This window comes from Dermacentor variabilis, chromosome 4, assembly GCF_050947875.1.
Source record: "Dermacentor variabilis isolate Ectoservices chromosome 4, ASM5094787v1, whole genome shotgun sequence".
Taxonomy (NCBI): Eukaryota; Metazoa; Arthropoda; class Arachnida; order Ixodida; family Ixodidae; genus Dermacentor; species Dermacentor variabilis.
Genome location: NC_134571.1, coordinates 112,483,581 through 112,510,958, shown reverse-complemented (window position 1 = coordinate 112,510,958; position 27,378 = coordinate 112,483,581). Strand labels below are relative to the sequence as shown.

The following is a 27,378-nucleotide window of genomic DNA, read 5'->3' as shown; positions in this document are numbered from 1 at the left end:
ACCAAAGGTGGCACAAATACGAGAAAATGTGATAAATAAGGAAACAACATTATACTCGCACTAGAATATAGACTCTATGAAGAGATGTTCTCTCTAAAATGAAAATGAAACGCTGCTAGACCTTAACAAATGCACATTATAGCGCCTCTGTATTTTGAACGTATTGCGCAGTCACAGTTGTTATTGCGGCCGTAGTATGTTTAGGTGTTCATGCTCACTACTCAGAAAAGTTAACAAGAAACGAAGACGTTTCGTTGGTTTTGATACCATTGTAAGCAAATCCTTAATGTTTCTCGTCGATACACCTTTCATTGCGTGTTTCAGACTTGGAACTATAAACGGCGACATTTGTCTGACATGCACTAATAATCCAGCAACCAGTTCTATTTTACGCCGTAGAAATTAAGAAGATATGGTTGCACTCTGTGAGCTTAAACAAGCACATTCCATAAGCTCTAAAGAAGCTTGTTTTTCGTCAATATTTGAATTTGTTCTCTAACATGAGCCCATTTTCTCTCGGCTCTCCGCCTTCTGCAAGAACAGAACAGAAATGCTGATATCGAAGAAAAATATCCAACATCATGGATGAGAGGAAGACAGAAATAGAACCATCCTGCTATTTATTTAGCGATCATGCAATATATAGAATACTATATGGTTATTGTTAATATAAACGGGTTCCGATATTTATTTCCGCAAGGAAAATGTACATTCAAAGAAAGAAAAGCGATGCGCGAAATCTCAATAGGAAGGGGACAACCTCCTCGCATAAATTCAAATGAGTCGTCACAGCCTCCAATTCAAGTATGCTCCCGCAGGCAGCTTTATTTCCTTGAATCTTTATTGCTTTACTCTTTTCTTCGTGGTATCGACAGACTGTCTATGACATTAGGCATGACAGGTGTTACAAGGCTAAAAATCTGTCTATAATACGGCAACCAGCAAACTTGCAGGTGTTCTTGAAGTGCCGCCTATATGGATGCTCCATGAGATTATTGGTTCACCGCCGACTTCAGGTGTACCAGAGAGCAGGAAAAATGCCAACGTTATACTAATCCACAAGAAAGGGGACGTTAAAGAATTGAATTATGGGCTTATTAGCTTGCTTTCAGTATTGTATAAAATGTTCATGAAGATAGTTTCCAATAGAATCAAGGCAACACTTCAATCAACCACGAGAACAGGCTGGCTACAGGAAAGAATATTCTACAATGGATCACATCCGTGTTACAAATGAGGTAATAGTAGAATCTGCGGAGTACAATCGCCCTCTTTATATTGCTTTCATAGATTATGAAAGGTCGTTTGATTTTGTATAGATATCAGGCGTCACAGAGGAATTGCATAATCAAGGCGTACAGGAGGAAGGCGTGACTATCTTGGAAAATAACTCCGAAAATTCCACAGCTACCTTGGTTCGGCACAACTAGAAATCTACGTGGAAGTGAAAGTTACAAGTAGAAATTAGGTCAAGAAAGGGGTTAGGCAAGGAGACGAAATTTTTTCAATGCTGTTCACTGCATGTTTAGAAGAAGTATTCAAGAAATGAGACTGGAAAGGATTAGCAGTGAGTATCAGCAGCAAATATCTCAGCAGCCTTCGGTTTGGAGATGACAATGCCCTGTTCAGAAACACTGGGGACAAATTACAAAAAAATGTCTGAGGACGCAAACCGTTATAGTGTAAGAGTGAGGTTGAATATTATTATGCAGAAGACGAAGAAGTTGGTAAAAAGCCTGACAAGAGAACAAGAATTTAGGATCGTCAATCAGTCTCTAGAGTCTTTAATATTTCTTTAATCGGGGTTTTACGAGCTAAAACTACGATTTTATTATGACGCATGCCGTAGTGGGGGACTACGGACTAATTTTCACCACCAGGGGGTCGTTAACTGTCTGTACTGGTGTACATTTATCTATACAAATTATTCACAGGGGACCCTCATAATGAGAAGGAAATTTACAGAAGTATAAAAATGAGTTAGAGTGCATACGGCAGGCATTACCAAATTCTAACTGGGAACTTACCACTGTTGTTCAAAAGAAAAGTGTACAATTATTGCATTCCACGAGTGCTAAGAACAAAGAAGCTTGAGAACAAGTTAAGGACCGCGCAAAAAGCGATGGAATGAAAGCTGTTATCGGCAACGCTAAGAGACAGGTACACAGTGGTGTGGACAAGAGTGCAAACTCTGTGAGGTTATTTAAGTTGACATTATGAGAGACAAATGGAGCAGGACAGGTCATGTAATGCGTACGGTAGATAACTGGTTGACCATTAGAGTTGCAGAATGGGTGCCAAGAAAAGGGAAGCGCGGTCGAGGAGGGCAGAACACCAGATACGGAGATGAAATTAGGAAATTTGCAGGCGCAAGTTGGAGTCAGCTAACGAAAGACAGGTGTAATAGGAGATTGCAGGGAAAGCCTGCGCCCTAAATATAGGAAGAAGATGCGGATATCAAAAATGTCCATGAGGAATATCCTTGGGACTTTCATAGTACGATCTTCAAAACAGGTCCGTGTGCCTTATCTCTGGCAGATAAGCGGTAACATATGCGAACTGGACGTCCGGTGCATGTCCTATTTGTCTCCGAAAGGGTCTATGGACATTGGGACATGATTCAGATGTTCTATGAACGAAGTGTTTTCACGGAATATAAATTGCCAATCACGCGCTGCTTCTTCCAACGATAGTAAGAGTGAGACAGCTGCTTGACATAGTCAGTGTAGTGGAATCAAGCAATGTATATTAAGCGAAAAGCTTTTTCTAGTTTATAAACTGGAAAAAATTGCATACGACAGATACGCACACACACACACACACACACACACACACACACACACACACACACACACACACACACACACACACACACACACACACACACACACACACACACACACACACACACACACACACACACACACACACACACACACACACACACACACACACACACACACACACACACACACACACACACACACACACACACACACACACACACACACACACACACACACACACACACACACACACACACACACACACACACACACACACACACACACACACACACACACACACACACACACACACACACACACACACACACACACACACACACACACACACACACACACACACACACACACACACACACACACACACACACACACACACACACACACACACACACACACACACACACACACACACACACACACACACACACACACACACACACACACACACACACACACACACACACACACACACACACACACACACACACACACACACACACACGCACACGCACACACGCGCGCACATACATACATACATACATACATACATACATACATACATACATACATACATACATACATACATACATACATACATAGAAGGATTCAATGATTGCGTTCTGTTTAGAGGTCAATTTTGTTCCAAAGGAGCAATAGCTATCATTGACTTGGTATAAATTTCACTCTTGCTAATGGAGCGTTACATAATGGCTAACCGTTTTCACCTAAGTGTACAGCAGGAAAAAGTTTGGTGCGTGCTTCTCCCTTTTCTAACCAATGGGGCCCCATGGCGCTGTGCAGTTATATTGGCTTTTCATTCGCTGGAGCGAAAGCTTTGATTCCTGTGCAAACCGAGGACACGAAAGAAAGTGCTTTAGCGAGGTTATAATGCATCACTTGGCATTATCTGAGAAGTTCTGTAAAGAAACCTCCTAGAAATGGAGACGACGTTTGTCGGTGCTGCTCTGGCCAAACGACCATTATTGAAGGGAAGCGTCAGGCAGAGATATGGTAAGGTAAGAATCGTCAATGCTATCTGGCCAAAGCAATGCAAATACACAGAAAGAAAAAAAAGTGAGTGGGCTTGATTGACAAATAAAATAAAATTGAGGACCATGCAATATTCCAGCAGTGCTGCAGCAATCAGACGCAAAGTTTTGTATATCACCTTCGACCAGTAGACGTTCGTCGGCTTCCATCTTTTCTCTATACGAAGATAAGTCCCAGGGTACTCCTAGCAAGTATGCTTCATTTTGCGACTTTTTTTGTTCCTCCGACTTTCTTTCTTAGCTGCCAAACGGCCTTTGCACCACTGCCGACCTACTGCGATGGCCACAAGACACCAGAGAAAAGACAAACGCTTCACATCTCAGCAGCTCTCTTACTTCCAGCATTGCCATTACGTGCTCCCATTTATTCTTTTCCATTCCATACGTTCATCATCGGCGGTAGCGGCCACGGTCCCAATGCTCCTGGTGCTCGTTAATGGTTTTCCCGGGAACACGTAGGTGAAAGGAATCGCGGTTGGCTGACGCTGGACCACACGTACTCGGCTCATCGCCCCTGCTCAACGACTTACTGCCTTCTTCGACACTCATTTCTATTTCTTTGTGCTTTTACTTCTGTGCCTCACTTGTAGTTTCCCGCTCTATTCTTTATTATACGTAGGATATGGCGCAGATGTCCTGTCCCAATCCTTCCGTTAGCTGCGGAAAGTGCCATTGCCATACGTGACTGTTTGATTGCGCTTAGTCAAGGACACGAATCGAGATTCGGAAACTCCACTGCTTACTGCTACAAGATCTACAAAGGCCTGATGAGAGAAAGTCGACTACATATAAGCAGAAAATTATTCGGGGTATGGACTGTGGAACGCACAAAAGGAAAAAAAAGCACGTGTGTTTAGACAGGAAATGCTGCAGTAGTCTGGCCAACTAATTCGATCAAATGTTCATGAGATCTAACACTCGGAAGGTAATAGATACCAGTTAAAAATAATCATCGATGGAGGTGCATATTACCGGAATATGTGAGGCAGTGCTACACGGTCAACCGAGCTAATCAATATAGCAGCCTCAAAATTGAGTAGGTTTCGATGTTGCAGCTTAAGCGTTCTCATAGCGCAACTCTTTTCTATGTATTTGCTTCAGTGCATGATCAGCCTATTCAACAATGCAAATAGCTCTATCCAATTTGTCACTAAACTTCCTTACAGAAAGAGCGGGTGCTCTAATAGAGCAGCTGTCTGCTAGATTTAACTTTGAATCAAGCGCTTGATCGAGTAAAAAATATTTTATAGCTGAAAGCGAATAAAGCTAGCATCTTTCTCCCAATGAAAAGTGTGTGTAAGGCGGAAGAAACTCAATGCTGAATCGTCCACACCTGCGGGGAACAGTTTTTGTGACAGCATCACAGAGGTTCGAATAATAAATGGCCTAAAGATATTAGGACAAGCGATGATGGCACGTGGCAACTGCCTAGAAGTTACCGCTTTATTGAGACTCAGTCGTAATACATACAACCAAGACACACACGAGAGCTTTCAGGAAATAAAGTGATAATGCAAGCAGCCTTCGTACAAGACGGACGAATGTTTTTGCTCATGGAACGTCCATGGTGCCCATATTCTCTTAGGTGCAGATGCATAGAGTTTGTGAATTTTTATACTGTTCGCCGGAACCTTCTTTATTCTGAAAAATAGAGGTGGCGAGAAACGATAAAATGAAATACGGACCCACGTCCTATTATCGCGCACAAGGTGCCAACATCTTCGTTAGTTCTGCAGGAAATCTACCTTCTTCTTGGATGGATAGATGGATGTATGGATGTTACCAGCATACCCTTTGGAACGCCCCGGTGCGTTTCGCCACCAAGCCCTTCCTGTTGTACTGCCTAAAGTCCTACCTAGGTTAAACAGTAAAAAAAGATACAAAAACACTATGAACTCTCACAACCAAATTTTATGATCCCCTATTCCGTGTTTTTGTATGCCTCCGTTTTTTTGTCGTTTCCCTACTTTTCTTCCACCAATCCTCCAATTCCCTCTTACTAATCCCTATTGCGGACATGTTTACTTTTCCACTCTTCTCGCTGAACCCAAGGCCTTCAACGAGGCCAGTGGTGCCTAAATCGACCGTTGGGTAGACGTCCTCACATTCTAATAAAACATGCTCCATAGTTTCTCTAGCTTTACCGCAGCAAGCACATGCTCCTTCTTCCTTTTTATATCTCGCTTTATGGGTGCGTTTTCTAGGGCATACCGATCTCGCTTCGAAAAATAATGAGCTTCCCTTTGAGTTATCATAACTTGTTTCTTTCCTGATTTCGTTTTTCCTCTTAAGTAGTTACTCATGGCAGGTTTCTTTTCCATTGCCGCCACCCATGAAATTATTTCAGCCTCTCTGACTTTCCGCTTGACCTTCTTTGTTGCTGTGCTGCCCACCTTACAGGCCGCATACTTGCTGGTATGCTTCCTAGTTCTTTTCCTCCACTGTGAATCAATGTTTTTTTTGTACAGATACCTCAACACTCTTCCAGACGATTTACTTTCTTCCATATTCCTCAGTCGTTCTTCATACTCAATTTTACTGGGCGCTTCCATCACTTCAAAACTAGTCCAGCACATATCACCTTGCACAGCTTCATTTGTAGTCTTCCCGTGAGCGCCCAATGCGAGGCGACCCACTGACCTTCGGCTACCATCGAGTCCTGATTGTATTCTCGATTTAAAGCAAATAACCGCACTTCCAAAAGTAAGTCCTCGAACCATTACACATTTCCACATACCCCGGAGCACCTCGTACCTATTGTATCCCCACAGCGCTCTATGCTTCATTATGGCTGCCCCCATTTCTCTTCCCCTTCACTGTTATTGTTTTTTTCCTGTGTTTCCATAAATCTATTGCCTTCGTTTATCCATATACCAAGGTATTTATATTCTGTTGCCCGAAGTATTTCCCGGCCCTATATCGCCACTGTCTGTTCACTGTTTTCATCGAATACCATAACACCTGATTTCCTAACACTAAATTTCAAACCTAACTTGTTGCCTTCCTGTCCACAGATATTAGCCAGACGTTGCAAATCACTTTGCTTGTTAGCTAGCAACAAAATGTCATCCGCATAAAATAAACCTGGAAACTGCTGCTTTATTACTGTACCCACCTGTTTGCATGAGAGATTAAAGCCGATATTACTTCCTTCTAGCGCCCTCTTCATCGTCACACTGTACATCGTAAACAGCAGTGGGGATAAAGGGCACCCCTGCCTCAGTCCCTTGTTGATATGAACTTTCTCCTCGCTCCTCATCTGTTCTCATTCAACCCAAACGATATTTTCTAGGTAAATCTCTCTCAAAATCTGTAGACAATCGTCACCTAAGCCTTCCCCTTCCCGAATATCCCACAAAATGTTGCCGTGTACGTTGTCATAGGCTCCTGTAATGTCTAAAAAGGCCACATATTATAACGGTCTGCTTTCTGCATTTGATATTTCAATACACTGGGTAAGAACAATAAAGTTATCTAAACGCCTACCTATTCTCAAGTCATTCTAATGTTCTCCCAGAATTCCAGTATTCTTTGCAGATGGTTGAAGCTTCAATTTGATTGCCTGCATTGCTAGTCTGTATGTTACCGATGTAATGGTCAACGATTCATACGAGTGAATTCTATTTTTCTCCCCCTTACCTTTATAAATTAAATTCATTCTACTTTGTCGCCAACTGTCTGGTATTCGTCTTTTAAAGCGTTTTCCACTGCTTTCAGCAGATCTTACTTAATTTTTGGTCCTGGTTCCTTAATCAACCTAACGAGAACCCGTCTGGCCCTGTGGTTGTGCGCTTAGGAATTTTCTCTTCGGCTTTCTTCCAGTTGAAATTTGTCAGCACCAGCTTATTTTCCACCTCAGTCTTGTTCATGCTCCTTTTTTCTTCAAATACAACCTCGTAATTGCCTTGGAAAGATTCAGCTGTTATTTTTCGGATGTAATTTATTGCCGCTTCTCCTTCCAGTCTGTTTTCATCTTCGTCTAGGATATGTTGTTGTATTTTTGTTGACTTCCTGCCTCATAATATTATGCGGTTCCAAAATATTCTAGATGCGGCCTCCTTTTTCTCACGTATTTCTGACAACCAACGTTCACTTTCACCTTTTAATTTTACTTTCACCAGTATTTGAACCATGGACGTTTTCTCCCGGTATATTTCCTATTTGCTAATTACTTCATCTTGCGGCAACTGCGCTTTCCTTGCCTGCCTGTGCTCTCGGGATGCTTTCTGTCGTTCGGCGATCGCTTCTCGTATCTCCCTGTTCCACCAGCTTTTCGATTTCTTTTTTCCTTTCCAACGAACTCGTTCTTTCTCTTTCCGTATTTCTGTCGTTATTACAATTAGAAGCTGACAATATTCGCACCTTTATTTGGCCATTTGGCAAGTTCTTCTTCGAGTCTAGTGACTATATTTGCTATTTGTTCAGCGTTCAAATTTGGACTGACCATTTTGAAGTCCTTGCTCTATTTCCCAACTGCACATCCCATTTTCAATATGATGCGTTTACGGTCACTACCTTTCATCATCATCATCCTCATCCTCATCATCATCATCAATGACCATTTCTCACAACTTATCATGAATTCCTTCTATCAACAGGCAGTAATTAATGTTTGATTGCCGGTTTCCCACTTCCACCGTGATCTGCCATTCACACCTAGGCCCTGTATTCACGATAACGAGGTTATGTTGCTCAGAAAGGTGTAGCAGTGACTTTCCGTTGTAGTCGGAGAAGGCGAAGTGCTTTTCAGGCAGAACGCCGAGTCTTCCAGCTCTACTCATTTTGTGAATTTCTTGGACTCTGCCTTGAACTGCTGTTTCCTCCTTAACTGCGACGGAGATGGAGTCTCACGCGCGTCCGCCGGACTCGGCAGTGCCCGCGACAGCTGCCTCCAGGAAGCGCAACGGAACCGAGAGCGACACTGACAGCGACGACACGATGCAGTACTATGTCAGCGGTGAAGATTCTTGTGACGACACCTTCGAGCTGGTGCGGAGTCATAAAGCAAACCGAAGATTTCTCAGCGCATCATCGAATTCGAGTGAGTCCACCGTGAGATCTTCGCGCAATACCGAGGAGCTCACCATCCTGTTCGCGCCAGTTCTCGCCACTGACAACCTGAGACGCCTCAACAGGCAAGCCGTGTCTTCACATCTAGAGGCGCTAGTTCCGAATAAAATCAAAGACATCAGAGTGAACACCCGTAAGAACGTCCTAGCGATTGACGTAGAACACGCAGCTGCGTTGGATTCTTTGCGCAATGTCACGGAACTTGACGGGATGAAAGTCCGCCCTCATATTCCGCTGGGCAAACAAATCAGTAGTGGCGTAATTTACGATGTTGACGAGACCACTGTCGACTCCGATCTGTCGATCTTAATCAAGCCGGCTACCGAAAACACCATCATCACAAACGCGTTTCGCCTCGGCACGTCACGGTGCGTCAAAATCATATTTAAAGGCGAATCCCTCCCATCGCATGTAAAAGTGGGCCACTTCCGACACGCAGTTCGCCCGTTTATACCAAAAGCGCTGCAGTGTTGGAAATGCATGAAGTTTGGACATGTGAGTAGTGTGTGCAAGAACACTACCGTCTGTTCTCGCTGCACTGGGCCCCACACCACTAACACGTGCGAGGCCAATGTGCTGAAGTGCACAAACTGTAGCGGCCCTCACGATGCATCCTCGAAGGAATGCCCTTTGATACGAAAGGAAATGGCAATATTGAAAAAAATGGTTAGAGCCCACTCGTCTCACCGAGAAGCAGCAGCATCTATTAAGCGACGACGATCACGTCGCCGACGTCGATCAAGAACCTCCAAAGCCTCTGCAGAACGCCAGCCGCGTACATTACCACCCGCTCTTCCGCCCCAGCCAAGCGCAGTCAGCTCAAAGGACACAGGTGCATCGAACAGCACGGCTGCTGACGCTTGGCCTGCACTCCCGCGGCTACATGCCCCTACTGAGCGAAATCAGATCTCTACAGCAAGGGCTACCTCATCGGTTCCTGATAAATTGTCAGACCAGGATCAACAAGTTGTTGTCATGATAAGCTCTCTGATGAGTGCTAGTCGTGTTCTTCTGGACAAGCTAAAGACACCAACAGCTCGAAGTACGTTGCAAGTGCTGGATGCCATCAATCCGGTTCTTGAGAGCCTTCAGAAGTCCAGTGCTTGAGGACTTCTACAGCAGAACCATGGCTCATCGACAACAACAGCGATCGTTTCGGGATGATGTTAGAAGTGCTTCCATATTCCAATGGAATGCGAGAGGCCTGAGGTCACGTATTTCGGAGTTGCGGCAGTTCGTGTTTGACAACCACTTTCCTATACTGGTTATCTGTGAACCGAACTTATCAGCTTCCATAAGACTATCAGGATATGAACCTTTCGTTTCAACCACGTGTGTCCGTAGTAGTAAGGTTTTGGTTTACATCCGCAAAGACCTTACGTATTTTTCCCAACCCGTAGCGCCACACGACGGTAACCAATACGTCTGTGTTACTGTGAAAAAGAAGAGGCTGTCTTTTACTCTTATTGGCGTCTACCTATCCCCAACCAGTCAGTTTGATAGCAAAAGACTAGAAGATATTATGACTGCTACTCCCGGTCCTTGGATAATAACAGGGGATTTCAACGCTCACCACCATATATGGGGAAGCTCCAGGATAAATTCGAGGGGCAGGTCACTAATATCATTTGCATCAGGCCACAACCTATGTCTTCTAAACGATGGAAGCCCGACATTTCTGCGAGGAACAACGTACAGCAGCTGCCTTGACTTGACTTTTGTATCACGTTGCCTGACTTCGAGCGTGCAGTGGTTCACCGATATTGAAACCCATGGAAGTGATCACATTCCGACCTATGTGAGAATCGATGGACTAGACGCCGCATTACCGGTTGTATCTCGCCAAATCGACTGGTCAGTCTTTCAAGCTCGTGTAGAAGACACATGCAAGAAACGTATCGCACGCAAATTAGAAGAAATAATTACTGACGCAATGCAAGATTGCACGCATTGCTTCACACATTCATCAAAGCGTACAGAGAATGACATTGAGTTGGAAAGACTTCGTGCACTTCGTCGCCGAGCTGGAAGGAGGTACAGGCTCAGGAAGTCAATTCTTGACCTCAAAGAAGCTCGGCGCATGCAAAAGAAGATAAAGCGGCGAATGGATAAGCTAGCGGATCAAAGATGGAAATGCTTTTGCGAGTCACTGGACCCCCGCAAGCCATTAGCCGTGTGTGGCGTACCCTTCGGGGCCTTAGCTCAAGCCCCCAGCAACGACGCCGTTTCAACGCCCTTGCTCTCTCTGAACACCGCCGTGAGGTAGAAGTTGCGGAAGAATTTTGTGTGAAAGTCGCCGGTGGTACATTTTCAGTCTTTGACATGACTTCAGGTGACATCCCCGGTCCACGAGATACAAGCATGGACGCTCCATTCTCTATGGAAGAGTTAGAAGCTGCTATAGCGCTCTGTAGGTGTTCATCTTCACCAGGGCCCGATGGGATAACATATAGTGCTTTGCGCCACCTAGGTCCAGAAGCACGAAGAGAACTCCTCAGCCTTTTTAACAGCTCATGGCGAGATGGTGTCGTCCCACAGGAATGGAAACGAAGCCGCCTGGTACCGCTACTAAAAACAGGAAAGTCACCGCTCGAACTGGCATCGTATCGGCCGATAGCACTTGCCGGGAAACTCATGGAACGTATGATACTCATGCGTCTCGAATGGTACCTTGAACACAACAAAATTTAGCCTGACTCAATGGCGGGATTTCGACGAGGCCGTTCATCGATTGATAGTGTCATCGATCTGGTATCATCCGTAGAACAACAAAAATCTCGGAAGCGATTATCAGTCGCACTCTTTCTTGACGTGAAAGGCGCATACGACAATCTTTCCCATCATACCATTCTAGACGCACTTCTGACAGTTGAACTAGGAGGGCGAGTATATCGATGGATCAGAAACTACTTGACACAAAGGTCCTTGTTCGTGCGTACGGAAGATGGTCCGACTACCGACCACTACACATGCCGAGGCGTTCCCCAAGGCGGTGTTCTAAGCCCTGTTCTTTTCAACCTCGCGCTTCTTGGGCTGGCTGAATCCCTGCCGGAAACAGTGAGTGTTTCAATATACGCCGACGACATCTGCATCTGGACATCAGCGGTCACTCGCCTGCAGGTTCGCGCAAGGCTGCAGCAAGCAGCAACACAGGCATCTGACTATCTTCGGACACAAGGCCTTACCATCTCAACAGAAAAATGTGCGTTAGTCGCTTTTACGCGAAAAGCGATGTCTGGTTATCCAGTATACATCAATGGCCAGCCTATCTGCTACAAGAAAAATCATCGGTTTTTGGGTGTCATTGTTGACCGGGACCTCTCTTGGAGCCCTCAGGTTGCCCACTTGAAGAAGAGGCTCACATCTATTGTTCACATCTTCAAGTTCATCGCCGGCAAAACATGGGGATCGTCAATGGGCTCCATCCTACAGTTATATCGAGCACTTTTTATCTGATTTCTACGCTATAGTTCTCCTGTGCTTGCTAAAACAAGCAAGTCAAATCGTCGATAACTTCACAGCGTGCAAGCACAGGCACTACGTGTTTACCTAGGCCTTCCGCGGAGCGCCTCAACAGCAGGAACCATTATAATGGCTCAAGACCATCCGATCACGACTTACATCAGCACCGACTCGCTTAGGGCCCATGTTCGTCATATTTCACGGATTCAATCAAGCTTTCTTGCCTGTCTGTCAGAACCACGACCACAGGCATCCTTCTCCAACGAGGTCAGCAAGCATCGTGCCTCCCTACCATCGGGGTTCACACCATCAGCACGTTCAACCTCAGCTTTGTGGTGTTTAAAACAACCTCAAGTGCACCTTACGGTTCCAGGGATAAGAAAGAAGAACGACCTGCCTACCTTGGCCTTGAAGCAAGCAGCTCTGGATTGTTTGCACACTTTCTACTTTGACCGAGTCCACATATATACGGATGGCTCTTCCACCCAGACCAGCTCCACCGGGGCAGTGGTTATACCATCACGATCACTAAGCATCCGATACAAGTTTTCTCACTTGACAACATCGACCTGTTCGGAGCTTGTTGCCCTCCGAGGTGCCGTTGATTATATTAACAACCAACCGGCTAATCGGTGGGCGATATTCTGTGATTCAAAGGCGGCCTTACAATGTCTTCTGTCATCTCTTCGTCGTGGGTCCTGTGAACAACTCGTATCGGAGATACGAGTAATTCACCATCACATGATTGCGAAAGGGCACGACGTCGTGTTTCAGTGGCTGCCTGGCCATTGCGGTATCTCCGGCAACGACCTCGCTGACGACGCTGCTAAGAAAGCACACGATGGAGCAACACTTGTTTCTATACCTTTATCGCGTACTGACGCAGCCCAACACTTAGGCAAGCTAGCGCACCGTATGACATTGCAGAAGTGGCACACGCCTGATTTCACTCAACATCGATTGCATTCCCTCGATCCATCTCTGCAACTGCGGCTATTACCAGGGCTTCCGCGTAATGAGGAAACAATGCTGTGCCGCTTACGCTTGGGCGTCGCATTCACGAATGCATATACGTTTTCAATTGGAATGGCTGATAGCGCCGAGTGCAATGCCTGCGGTGTCGAAGAAACTATAGACCATCTACTGTGCTACTGCCCATCATTTGAAAATGAAAGACAAGATCTCTGCGCAGCTCTCTACCAGTTAGATAGAAAACCGTTCACCTTGAACAAGATCTTGGGACCATGGCCTCGCATATCGCAGCTACAAAAGGCCACAAAAGCGCTGCTGCGATATTTGAAAGATACAGGATTGAGTCAACGTCTGTGATCCGGACTGAGTGACTGAACGATATCCCCGGTGGACTTTCTCTTCTTTCTTTAATCTTTCCGTCCCCGTTTCCCTTTTCCCAGAGTAGGGTAGCCAACCAGGCTCAGTCCTGGTTAACCTCCCTACCTTTCAGTTATCATTTGCTCTCTCTCTCTCTCTCTCCCGTTGTAGTCGGTATAGCCATCTAAATCCTGTATGTGGGCATCGATGTTACCTAATAGGATAATTTCAGCACCATTCCCGAAACTCTTAATATCAGCGCTTATACATTCCGCTAACTCTTTATTCTTCTCTGTGTAATTATTTCTGGTCCGCAAATACGTAACGCCAGCCAAGTTTTTTTTCCCGCTTATTGTACCTGATAGCCAAAGATGCTCTTGACATTTTGAGTTTACTCTTTTCCATTTCGCTCCCTGATGGATCATCATTCCTACTCAACCTCCCTTTCTTTCCGACTCTGTTCTGTTGGACTCTTCCAAAACATAATTCTCAAACACTGGCGTATCTTCCAAGACTCTGAGGTGCGTTTCTGTAACCGTAGACACCCCTCTTTGTTCTCTATTTAACTGCTCCTCAATCTCTGCCCACTTTTCATTTCTTCTGCCGCCATGCATGTTTATGTAGCCTATTGCATGGCGAGCTCTCTCTCTTGCTTTCCTCCTTTTTCTGTTATTGACGGAGATGCTATACTTAGATTCCCTTAGGGCACCTTCTTTACTACTACCTACTCTGGCCTCCTGAGTGCCCGTGAGCCACCCAAAAAAGCAACAGCGCGACCAGCAAGTCGCCAGCCCACTTCTCGTGCAAGCCTTTAATAGAAATGGATCCCGTCTCGTTGAAAACCCCCGCACCTTGTCACTTCCCTGTTTACTTCGACAACCTCGAAGCCTTTCTCTCGGCCCAATTTTCATATCGCCTCATTAGCAGCCACTACGGCTCTTTGTACGTGACTGTCACGTACAGACACCTCCGGCAGCGTGTGCACCACGATCTGCACCAGAGGGGATAGCTCGCGCAAGTCTTCCACCCCCTCTGTCAAACGCTGAGCTAGTCCTGTCCCTTTCTTGTTTAGGACGTCATTTAGCCCACCTGATACTATGACAAGATTGCGCGCTTGGGAATTTTCCGCGAGCTTTTCTTTTGCTCGCTCCATGACAGAACCCAGTGTCCGCCCTGGTCCTTACCACCACTCTTTTATTCCTGTTCACCCTCTCCACAATTGCTTCTGAACACCTAGCCAGGTTTGAGTTTGAGTCGCCGGCGATAATCACCCTTTCACTCTCTCCTACCTCTCCCTGCTTCCCTTTGTCCTTTTTCGGCGTGATTCGGACTCGACAATGGGCATTGTCCCCTGTGCTCCTGCTTTTTCCGCGTGGCGGCCTCAAGGTAGGTGCCGCTTTTTCCAGCTAAGCCTTCACCATGTTGCACGCATTCCAAGTACTTTGCTAGCATTCCCTCTCCTGCCACGTCGGGGGACTGCGTTCCATCGTCATGCACATTCTCGTTCACAATGGCGACCCTGTTCAGCTTTTCCTCGGCTGCTTCAAGTATTTTTTGAACTACCTTTCGTGCATGACGCTCCATGTTTAGCTCATTTTTAAGCTCTTCCAACTGTTTGACAAGCTCTTCCTGGAAAGCCTCCATTTTCTTGAGTCTAGCATCGACATCACAGTGTGTGCCGATTAACTCGGTTCTTTCTCCATTTTCATCCATCCCCTCATCTGGCTTGAGGGACCCCCTGCGCACTTCCTGCTTTACCGGCTTTCTTGCCATGTATTGCACGGCCTTTTCTGATGCAAATACTATATAGAATACTATAATAATGCAGAGCACGTGCCTTTTAGCGAAAACCAATACGCACAGGATCCAAATCCTCAAAATGTCGCAAAGAAACTCTCACCACTGTTTCAAAGGCAATCAATACCCCGGAGACCCAAAGTATGACACGCTCTCGCACGACCTCAACCACGCGGCCATGTTCTCACTTTGCTTCCAAAACACGCACAGTAAAACTACTAATAGCTATTAGTCTTGCCACCTCCAAGCTACCATTTAAAGTCTACAAACTCTCAACGTCCCACCCGGCTGCACGTCTTGAAGCACGTGGCGCGAAAGGACGCTCTAACCATCCTGCAAAACAAAATCTACGCGAAACACACCCGCACACACGAAATACGAGATGCAAAAAAAAAGAAAAAAAGAAAACCACCCAATTACTATTTAAAGGCAATAAAATCAGCAAATCAAAAACAGAAGTAAGCTCAAAGCTTGCACGAAACCTTATGATTTCGTCACCACCACGGAGCCCCGAAAAGCATGTCCATTAGCCACAAAACCTCAAGCGCCAGCTAAGCACTTCGCTAAGCAGGCTGTTGTGATAACGTGTGGTCACCTTAGTGCACGTAACTGAAGAGCAAAGATGCAGGCCATCATATTTCAAACTCCGTACATGGTGGTCATCCAAACACTTTCATTTTTTTTTCTGTATTGCCTAAACATGAGTACATCCTACTGGTGAACCAAAACATTGCAAACATTAGCGCAGAGATTGAGTAAGAATACAAAGAAAAATATCAATTGCGTCAAAATCTTTCTGATTCTATTCCACATACAAAGTTCTTTTTCACATTAGCCATTTCAAAATATTTCGCAGCGACCTTCCATAGAAAAACGTTTCCGGTTCTGCCACGTGAACGGCAATTTCGGGGTGGCATCAAGAATCACCGTTTCATTACTTTTATTTTTTTTCAGCCATGCATTCCAACAATCCCCTGTATTCATTCTTTTGATCCTCGATCTACCCTGCAAATGCATGCCAGATTAAAAGCACACTGCAAGTTATCGTGTTCAAAATGCTGTCGTAGCCCGGCCCCAGTGTCTTTTGTTCCACCTTCTTTCAATCGTCCGCTCCCGCTTTTGAAACATGAGCACAATGAAACAGGCGGAAATGCTGTCCATTGTGTTGTTTCTCGGGAACAAAAGCGTCCTAGTAAATGGTGGGAAGGAATGAGGTCACAAGAGAAACGCAATAAAAGTTCGCATCATTGAACTGTAAAAAAATGGAAGATTTTGCATAGCTACCTTTATATATATGCATGTATAAATATGCTTGGGAAAGAAAGAATTACTGTTAAGTGTTATTGTTGACGTCCCCTGGCTCTCTCTCTCTCTCTCTCTCTCTCTCTCTCTCTCTCTCTCTCTCTCTCTATATATATATATATATATATATATATATATATATATATATATATATATATATATATATATATATATATATATAGAGAGAGAGAGAGAGAGAGAGAGAGAGCATGAATGGTGTGGTTCATACAGGTAAGTGTGATACATATAGATAGTCTTAAAAGCTGGTATAATTGCCACTGCTCGCTAGCTGTATTTCATGAATCGTGTAGTAATCCACTATCACTGTTGCTGTGCCTGCCCCAAGTAAAGACGTCATTCTTCACTTAATAAGTTCGAGTTTTCGAACATCTGTTGACAAATATCCGCTTGTCTTTTCTGTGCATTATTCTTTATTTGGTAATCAATGGTTCGTAAAACCGGGATACAATAATCTGCGTAAAAAATTCTTGTATGCATATTTCTTTTCGTTTCGTGTTTGTGGCTTAGTTGTCCTCTTGCCAGGTCCCGGAGGACCGTGTTAGAGCTATTTTTACTGCGCGTAATATGCTTGAGTTACAGCTAAGCTGAAGTAAGCAAAAATAATGAAAGGGAACCACAAAATAATTAAAGCGACGTCTTCTGCAAAGAGACGCTGTCGCAGGTGGCAGATTGCTCGCCACTTCAACTTTCAAAACACGAGTGCACGCTTAAAGACGAGGCTTGATTAGAAAAAAAAAGGGCGACAAGCATCAAATATTCGATGACACATTTAAGATACATATAAGATATATGAGTCTAAGATGAATATAAACGGGGCTCGAAGACGTCAAAAAGGGGCGATGCAGGAGCCAAAGTAACGATGCCGCTGTGGAAACGCGCAATACCATTCACTTTCGCGCAGGTGCGTCTTGACGCGTTGTGACACGCAGATTTAATAAGCGGCCCGCCAAAAGTGGTAGCAGCGTCAGTCCAAATGGCACCATTCCAATATCGCCAAGTCTCGAAGGATCAGAAAGTAACAAAACGCGTTAAGTCCACTGCCTTCTCGTTATATGCCGCACTTTCTTGGGCGACAATTGCCATGAGACATTGTAAAGCCTCTCCATGTTCGAAACCAGTGGGCCAGGCGAATTTGACACAAGCAATTTAGCCTCACGTTTCATAAAAACGTGCCAGAAGCTTCTAACGAGTCACGTAGATGAACACTTCCTGAAAGAAGGACGATATACTTTTTTTCGCATTCTCTGAAAAGAGAGTTGTAGTTGTTTTCACTGTTTAAGGAATGACAATTTTCATTCACACACTTCTTCCTTGTTTCCTTTCATTATTAATTCCTCTTAGTTTATACGTGGCATCACGTTGCGAACAGTCCACAAACTAGTGGCAGAAGCCGTGAGCTTCTCAGTTATTCAGTCAATAAAGTGGAAGGTATTTCTTGTTGGGAAGACAAGGATTTGGGAGGTTTGTGGGAGGGCGTTGCCGTGCCATGGGGACTCGACTGAAGGCTTTACATTTTGGATTCCTCGTCCGGCTCTTAACACCGTCACTTAGGGCTCAGCAGGTGAGCAGCACCCGAGTGGAACCCATAGAATTGGGCTCCCTTATATTCTGAGTCATGTTTTGTGTTCAGTCGAGCGTCAAATAAAGGTTTGTCTTACTGCAATACCATTTAATGAGATTTTTACAACGCATCTGTAGTGAGTCGTAATAATCAATGCAGACGAAGGAAGATATGCACCCGGTGGAAACCTTGCATAAAACCAGATATGTACGTCTCAATACGAGTCTTGAGAAGCACGCACCTCGTGAAAAAAGTAACATTTAGCGACAAAAATTATTCCGATGTAAACGGTGGCGGACGTTTGACTGGGCGCACAGGTAGACAGAAAGCGAAGTCAGCGGCAAAGGTAAATATCACAGTTTCACCATAACAGAGAAGCAATGAAAGCGATACGAATATGCTAGAACGTCAAGCGAAGTGCAAGGCTCATAGCTCTAGTGGCAGTACGAATCGAAGTAAAGCTAAACTACGTAAGTAAAAATGACCTGTTGTGGTAGGGGCTTTCTGTTTGAACCCAGCCATCAGGCAATATCGTTTGTGTTAATACCTAAAGCCAACTGTATCTCCGCGACTTTACCACCACTTTTCCGTATCGGATATGTTTCAAACCTCTTTCCCGGGTCGATCCCGGAGGTAGTGCACAGCCACGCGAATAAAAATTACATCATTTTCAAGTTCGAGCTCTGTTATTGTTTAGCGCTTTTATTATTTCAGTCACGGCCTCGCCGATCAACTGTGGGCCTTCCGGCACGCCGAGGAAACCCCCCGTGTCCTAGTACTCGAGGCCGCCACCTAGGCTGGGGTGCTTATGACCCCACCCCGCCCAAGTTGCCGGACGTTTTGAATAAAGTTTTCACTCACTCGGAAGACTTAAAATGAAAGGCATGCGCTGTCGGTGTTTTGTTTCATGACATTTGTTTTTGCGCTGTCACTGTCAGAATTTAGTCAACAATTTGAGACCTGGTATGATCAGCTTTAGCGACACAATAGTGTGTCAATATAACCCGCATATACAGCATGGCATATAGCATGCCATGGCACATTGAACACATATGCCTAAATATATGCGGAGCCTCAAGGCAACGTCGACGCCCGTGGTGACGACGAAAGCGAAGTTCGCTTGGAGTGTCCATATAACGGCTATCGCAATAAAAATGTATTTTTGCGTAAAAAGTGGGATTTTGTGAGTCTTTGTTTCTGCGGAAGAGGGGAGGAGAAGTGGGGGGCGAAGGGGCCGCCAAACCACTCCGTACACAAGAAAGGTCGGATGATGAAAATATTTATTGGCATCTTTAAAAAAAAAGAGGGTTGACGTGGCGAAGGCTGCTGCCCGTGCTCTCTAAATGAGCTCTTGATGACTCTCGAGATCTGAACTGGACAGACCTACTTCGCACCCCTCAGTTATTGGCTTATTGGCTGATTTATGGTAGTTAACGTCTGTTTCTTTTCGCAGGCCCATATCATGAGGTAAACATCTGCCTTCTGCCCACAATACCTAAAGTGAGAGCCCACCGTTTTCCGCGAAAATGGGTTGTTCAGCAAACTGCAAGTTTGGCCACTACCTCTCGCCGCAGTTTCTTGCAAAATAAATGTATACAATGGTTTATGCGATGGCGCTTCAGGTTTTCTTTTTACAAAAAGCAGTTTGATTATGTACTAATAACAACAGTGACACAGATGACCATAACTTGCGAAAGGCCTCTACACTAATACTTTTAGGTAAAGCATACAACTTTTCCGTCCGTCCACTCACCGACAGTGATCTTCGGAAGTTTAGTTCGGTGCAATCTTGTCCTTTACTGCATTTACACGTACTGCCGGAAAATTCAATCGTGCGCTTTCTTCGTTCCAACTAACCACACTTTAGTCACCACACTTGAGTGCCCACTTATTTTACCACTTTTGCTAAATGTATTGCTGTGCCGCAAATATGCTGTGAGCCGCCAAATTGTATGCGTGATTAGTGTTCTCTATTGTCAGCCAATTCCAAGCAAAGTATCCTTTAAAAGGAGCGAAAGTTTGAGGCGTTCAAAATGTTTGTATAAAAATACTCCTTCGTATAAAAGGCATAAGTAAAAATGATACGTCATTAATTGGTTCGTGTTTTAAAAATTCAAGACGGCCTTCAAGGCGTTACTCTCAACTACTAAAAGGCGAGCGCGCTAATACAGACGCAAGTTTCGCCAAGCACTTATCTAGATCGACCGCTCTCCAGTTGATATTAGATTAGTAGAATTTCACTTAGTTCACATTTCCAAGTCTCCCGTGTTTGGCTGCATGCCTACGAAGGCTATGAAGCTTCAACATTTTTCCCCCCGGCCGCGCTTCTTGCGAGCAATGCGCAGAAGCTATTCAAATTTGTTTCCGCATCCTCACTTATTCTTTGTACCATTTACCCACTAGCTCTTGTGAATATATCACACAAAATGCTTACGAGTGAACCCCATTGATGATCTTACAGGAAGGTGCTTCAGTACTAAGGACGGAAGCTATATATAATATATATATATATATATATATATATATATATATATATATATATATATATATATATATATATATATATATATATATATATATATATATATATATATATATATAGTGACTAGTATTTGTGATTTCTGAGCAGTATTTGTGAGTGTATGCAAACTGTTGTAGCGTTGTGAGGACCTGTGCAGCAAAAACCCACTGACGAAACCGCACCGGGAGCAGGCATCATGCAGCAGGGAAAATTTAGAACATGCCTGGTTTTCAGTCTAGTTGCATCACTCCGCAGAAGAATCATCCCCATGACCATTGGAATGTATGATCATTAAAGTTTTTTTTATAAAAGCGGTAATGATTATGCGCTGTTATTGGTTGTACAAGGAGAGGCATTATCGTCTTACGTTTCTTGAGCAGATGTACACTTTATAGTTTTGAATTTATTCTCCGTTTCTGATAACTAATATTTGTGATGATTACTGAGAAGATGCTTCTAATAACAATAAAGTTCCTATACAAGGGCTATTCATAAAGAAAGATGTCAGCTTATCGGGATATACTAACAGCAAAGGCGGTCGGCCAACAGCAAAGAGCACTAAGGAAGAAAAAGCGTTATAGATTCGCCCCCTGCTTATTACGAGCATTTTGGCCTGAAGCGAAGCATAAATAATTTTGAGGGTAAAAAATGAAATATCTAAAGCAAAGCTTCACTGCGATTTTTTCCGTCTAGCTTTTTTCGCTCTTGCACGATTCATTACGCTTCCCTAATTGACATTCTCGCCTCGAGCCGATAACGTTTGCTTAAGTATAGACGGCGACGTCTAAAAAATAAAATAAAGTATCATTAGGAAGAAGATCTGACTGCGCATAACAGAAATTACGAGACAACCAAAACGGCGAAGAAAAAGAAAACAGTTCACCTAATAATTGATCTGCCGCGAGGGGATGGCCGCTTGAGTGAGGTAATGAGTGTTCGTTTGCGTACTTCTTCTTGGCCGAGAATGTCCCACCTTTGCTAAACACCCTGCGGCCTTATCCGAAGCAGATCGACCGGCTTCACTCATGCCTCACCCTCATATGTATCGAAAGGAAGACATGCGAATGACGTTCGTTTAAGTACGCGTCATTAGGGCAAGGGATTTAACCTGGTCAGATGACCCGCGATACCTTCAGTTTTTAATTAAAGCCCCGGGAACGTCTAAAGGTTACGGCTTAGGGACGCCCGCTTCCATCCTTGAAATGAGGCGCACAGAACGAGCACCGAGGATCCGATCCCTGCTATAATGCGACGCAATTACGAAACTCGTTGGAGTCGCCTTCAATTAGAGATACCTGAAGGTGATAGATACGTCAGGCACGGCGTGTGTGTTTGATGAGTCTTCACTATCGGAAGTAATAGCCACTTGCACGGATATGTTAAGCAATTGGCACATGTAATTAGGTTTTTTTTTACTCGGAAGTAGAAAGTACCTTTAGCCATTAACAGCTTGGTCTCCAAAATAAAAGTATTCACTCATCGGAAGTGGATAACGACTTCCTGGTGTAAGTCACGAAGTAATAACGAGAAACTACGTATCTCAATTCGTTCTTACAATTTAAACTTGCCGGTCATGTTTCACTCCTAGGTGACATTGAAGTTACGTTTTCGTAGCCTGGCACTGTTTATGTGTGTGTGTGGGGGAGGGGAGGTGGGGCAGGATATTGAAGAACATTAGAACCTTGCTTTAGCTGCGTGTTAGTATGGGTCAAAGAAATTACTTGAAGATGCTTCTTGCTGTTTTCCCTAAGGGTATTTGAACAATGACTTCCTGGGACATTTTTTTGCAGGCTTTATTTTTTTTCGGAAAACCCACACCGTGCGGGAGCAGTTTAACATTCTTCGTCAGCTGCGTAAGAAAGTTTGAGCGCAGAAATGCAGGCTGAAACCTGTTTATGCAATTGGAAACTCCATATTGAAAGGGCCTGACTATCATACTACTCCGAGAGCCATTGACGCCGCTTCACACAGTTTTGAAATCCTCTAAAAACTTCCCAACCACCGTCACTATATTGTAACGCCAATTTAATTGTTTTCACACCATTTCCCATCGTATTACTTGCGCAGTCTTAGTGGTGTTAGGACATGTAGGATTGGTGCGCGAAAAACGCATTTGCTCAACAAACTACGTTTCACAATCGCACTAATGAGACGGAACGTTCCTCGTGATCTCGCTCAATACCTGACCACAGAGAAAGGGCGTTTTAATACGTATCTGGCCTGCTTAATTATATTCTAAATTACTGGCTACAACACTCCCTACCAAGCGATTTAAATGCGCTACGTCACTGATACCACTAAAATGACATTGACCAACTTTTTTTTAACGGCGCCTCTACGGGCGCGCTTCGACAAAAATTGATAATCATTTTTACTATGTACTTTAAGCAAATGTAGGTTCATTTCGCTGTAAATTTAAATCTTTTCATTAACCTAATAATATTTTCAGCTCACTTGCATATCGCGCCGAGGTAAAACTATGGGAAGTCAACTTCATAGAGGCAGCTGTTGAAATCCGCAGGGCTTAAGCAATGATTCTTTTTTCGCATTCATTAAATTTTTTAACTTTACCTAGAACACTCTTTCATCTCTCATTCTCCAAGGTTTTTCTTTCTACCCTCCTCAGCTTTTACATCGCATGACAACTCACCGATATCAGCCTGGTAGGTTTCGCTGTTCTCCCCTAACATTTCCCTTACCTTCTTGTTACACGAAAATATCTGCAAACTTCGCTGCAATCCTTTAGGCGGTAGCCTCAAAGAACGAGTAAGAGAACATGTCATGCGCAATGGCTTCTCTTTCTCCCGCAACCTCAAGAGGTTGCATGAATTAGGTAATTAAAAGGTAATCAAAAATAATAGTTTACAAAACATTTTGTAAGAGATGATGGTCATATTTGGCAGAACATTCAAAGCACTATTTCCTGCTGCCCTAACTTAGAGAAAACAAAGTTTTAAAGGTTGGTCTCCACTATAGTTAACCGCGAATATTTTTGCAGGAGCATTTGAGTGAATGTGCACTCAAGGAATACATTGTACCTAGTGCATTATAACAGTACCCGCCCCAGACGTTGCTGTGAGACAAGAGAGATTTGGAAATTTATGCGCATTAGCTCGCTGTTACGCTTGACGAACCACGCACAAGGCGGAGCTCTTCAACTTGCTGCGGCCGGAGTGAATTGTCTTAGATAAGCAGCGTTTCCTTGAAAGCGCCGAGTAAAACACGTACGGGGCAGATCCTGACGCGAGAGCGAGAGCAACGCGAGAACTCTTCTGAGTGAGCCTTATTAGATTACCTTCGCGTCGCTTCTCGAAATTAAATTCTTTAGTGCTCGAGCAATTTGACGCGCTTAAATACCTGCTGCCGCTAAGTGAACTCCCCCCTTCCCTCTCTCCCCCTTCCCCTTTCTCTCTATGTATCTTCCTTTCTTTTTCTTTTTTTTTGTTGCACGCCATTCTGCTGGAACGAAAATGCGCCGGTCCTTTGTTATACAGCATGACTGCTGTCAGGTTGCCGTTTGCCTGAGACGCGAGTGAGCTGGAAAGTAAGTACGAATTTCTCAAGGGAACTGTTGTGAAGACACCTTAACGAGAAGTCGCTTGACTCCCAACGTTGGTCGCAAAAGGATCCCAGAGAGGACATAATTTGTTTATCCGTGCCAGCGAAGGCAACAAAAGCATTCGCGGTGGTCTTAAAGGAAGCGCAGATGCGACGCATGGTGTTCTGTGGACACAGACATCTGCCCACGGCACTGCTGGCATCGGACTTCCTTCTCCTTGAGGAAGAAAGAAAACATGCATAATCATCGTGGACCCGGATCACATGCTAAACAGACGCTGCATTCTTTTCTTTTTTTTTTTTGCCGCACCGCATTGTTTGCTTCCTCTCTTGTCAGACATGGAAACCCGCCTTCGTGACGTAACCTCCCCGGATCGCCGGTAATTTCCGGGAAGGCCGTTTCGGTTTATTCTTGAAAGCTTAGAGGTTACCTTTGAACGACCTTGTTGCCGGGTTTTAAAAATGAACGGCCCATGTTGACCAAACGGATACGCGCTGGTGTTTATGCGTTTCTTTTTTTTTTACAGTTCAATATATTTAAAATTTTGTACAGAGTGCATGTATTTTCATGCAGTCGCAGTGCCTTTAGCTGCGAGGTGCGCGGCCATTTTGCCTGTATTCGCGAGGTTCTTTCACGCTCGGAAAAAACACTTGTAAGTAGCACGTATTGAGTAACAGAAAGCTGTATCTGGAGCTGTTCATGTTGCTCTACAATGTTCCCATTTTAAATTTTAATATTAATGGAATATTTCAGAGGTTAATTAAGACTATCTATGAAACTAGGCGGAATGCAAAAAGTCATCTGAGCATCTCCAAGCGACGGCAAACAACATTACCTTGGTTACGTCCAGCTACACGGTACTTGCATATATTTAAATCTTGGTGCATCATAGTTGGGAAACCCTCCGTATATAAACACACATACACGTTGTTCTAAGTTTCGCCATACATTATATGCCTCTGCCTTGTGACTTCAGTGTTTATGCTTCTCTAACTGTGTTCTGAGTTCCTGGCCCGATGAACCGTCAGAAGGGGCGAGCCTGCCCGAGTCATAAATACAACATGAAAATTTCTGATGAAGCCCAGCACTTTGTACGCATAAACGAAAATGCACTGCTGCGTATGACTTGCGGTGCGGAGTGATATCGTACTTTCGTAAACTGAGTAGGCGCCAGAGACGAGGAGGTGGTAGAAGCCTTAAGTTAACGTGAATCATATTTTGCGCTAATAGTACAACTCAAGGTGATTTTTGTTCGCCTACGTATACCGCGTGTTCTTTTTTTATAGTTAAACTTGTTTTAATCATTCGTGGCGTGCAGCACAATCTTGAGTCTTTAGCTAGATTACAATCAGAGGCACACATTATTTGCACAGAATTCAAAACGAATGTTAGATTAACTTGCTAATTAACCTTGAAAATAATTATTTTACGGCACATAATGCAATCTGCGAATTGTAGCCGGTGACTTCGAAAGCCATATTTACGGTGGAACGAATGCTAAAGATGCCACTATTTCCGCTATATGCGTTGTCAAAGTTCGTGACCAAATGCATTGGTGTTCCCATAATTTCTTATGCTTCGTTATAACAGGTACGGGTACAATAACGCATTTTTACAATAACGGCACTTATTTGTAAACTGGCGCTAGTTCTACAATTAATATAGAGAAATTGGTGCGCTGAAGCAATTAGTTAAATACATCTGATATTTTTGCAAATATGGGGATGTGCATGTCTATTTGCAGTATAATAATGCCCGCCTCTTCGAGTAGTTTAGTTGAGCGTGTATAGAACTGTGCTATATGCCAAAGTTTACTTAAAAAAAGTTTGTTAACTGATAAAAAAACACCGCGCATGAAAGACAAATCAGCGCAACAAGTGTAATGTCTTAGTATAACTGGTGGGTGTCTACCTGTGTGAGTTAGTAAGAAAAAAAGATGTATGCTCTGTGTCCATTGTTTTCTTGCGTGCAACAAAGCAACAACATGCAACAACATTACGTGACAGGTGCTATTGAAGCCAAAGGTGGCATGTTTACTATTGTGCTTGTCTAAAGAGTGCAACAACAGTGTGTAAATAATGGCTAAGAAGCTTAGGCAGTCGAAGGTATAGATCGTTGTCTGTAACGACAGGCCAAGGGGATCCAATCTCAATTTCTAATATTTGATTCATCGGGAGCATTACGAAGATAGTAAGGTATTTTGATACCCCACATATACAAACTTTCCAAGTTAATTTACAAGCATAAGATAGCTGACACAAGGAAGTATAATATGGATAGAATTGAGCACGCTCTCAGGAACGGAGGAAGTCTAAAAGCAGTGAAGAAGAAACTAGAAATAAGCAAGAATGAGATGTACGCGTTAAGAGACAAAGCTGCCAGTATCATTACTGATATGGTTAAGATAGTTAAAGTGGCTGAGGAGTTCTATCGAGATTTCTACAGCATTAGTGGCACCCAGGACGATAATGGAAGAGGGAATATTCTAGAGGAATTTGAAATCCAACAAGTAACGCCGGAAGAAGTAAAGAAAGCCTTGGAAGCTATGCAAAGGAGGAAGGCAGCTGGGGAGGATCGGGAAACAGCAGATTTGTTGAAGGATGGTGGGCAGATGGTTCTAGAAAAACTGGCCATCCTGTATACGCAATGCCTCATGACCTCAAGCATACTGGAATCTTGGAAGAACGCCAACTTAATCTTAATCCATAAGAAAGGGGACGCCAAAGACTTGAAAAATTATAGACCGATCAGCTTACTGTCCGTTACCTACAAAGTATTTACTAAGGTAATCGCAAATAGAATCAGGAGCACCTTAGACTTCTGTCAACCAAAGGACCAGGCTGGGTTTCGTAAAGGCTCCTCAACAATAGACCATACACACACTATCAATCAGGTGGCAG

At 44.0% G+C, this 27,378-nt stretch overlaps 1 long non-coding RNA gene across 1 annotated transcript in view; it reads left to right on the top strand.

The window, feature by feature from the left end:
* LOC142577881 (uncharacterized) overlaps positions 1 to 19,257 on the top strand; it is a 107,767-nt gene extending 88,510 nt beyond the window's left edge. The window contains exon 3 of the long non-coding RNA XR_012827090.1: positions 19,113 to 19,257. This is a non-coding gene — a long non-coding RNA (uncharacterized LOC142577881). The remainder of the gene's footprint in view (positions 1 to 19,112) is intronic.
* The last annotated feature ends 8,121 nt before the right edge of the window (positions 19,258 to 27,378 follow it).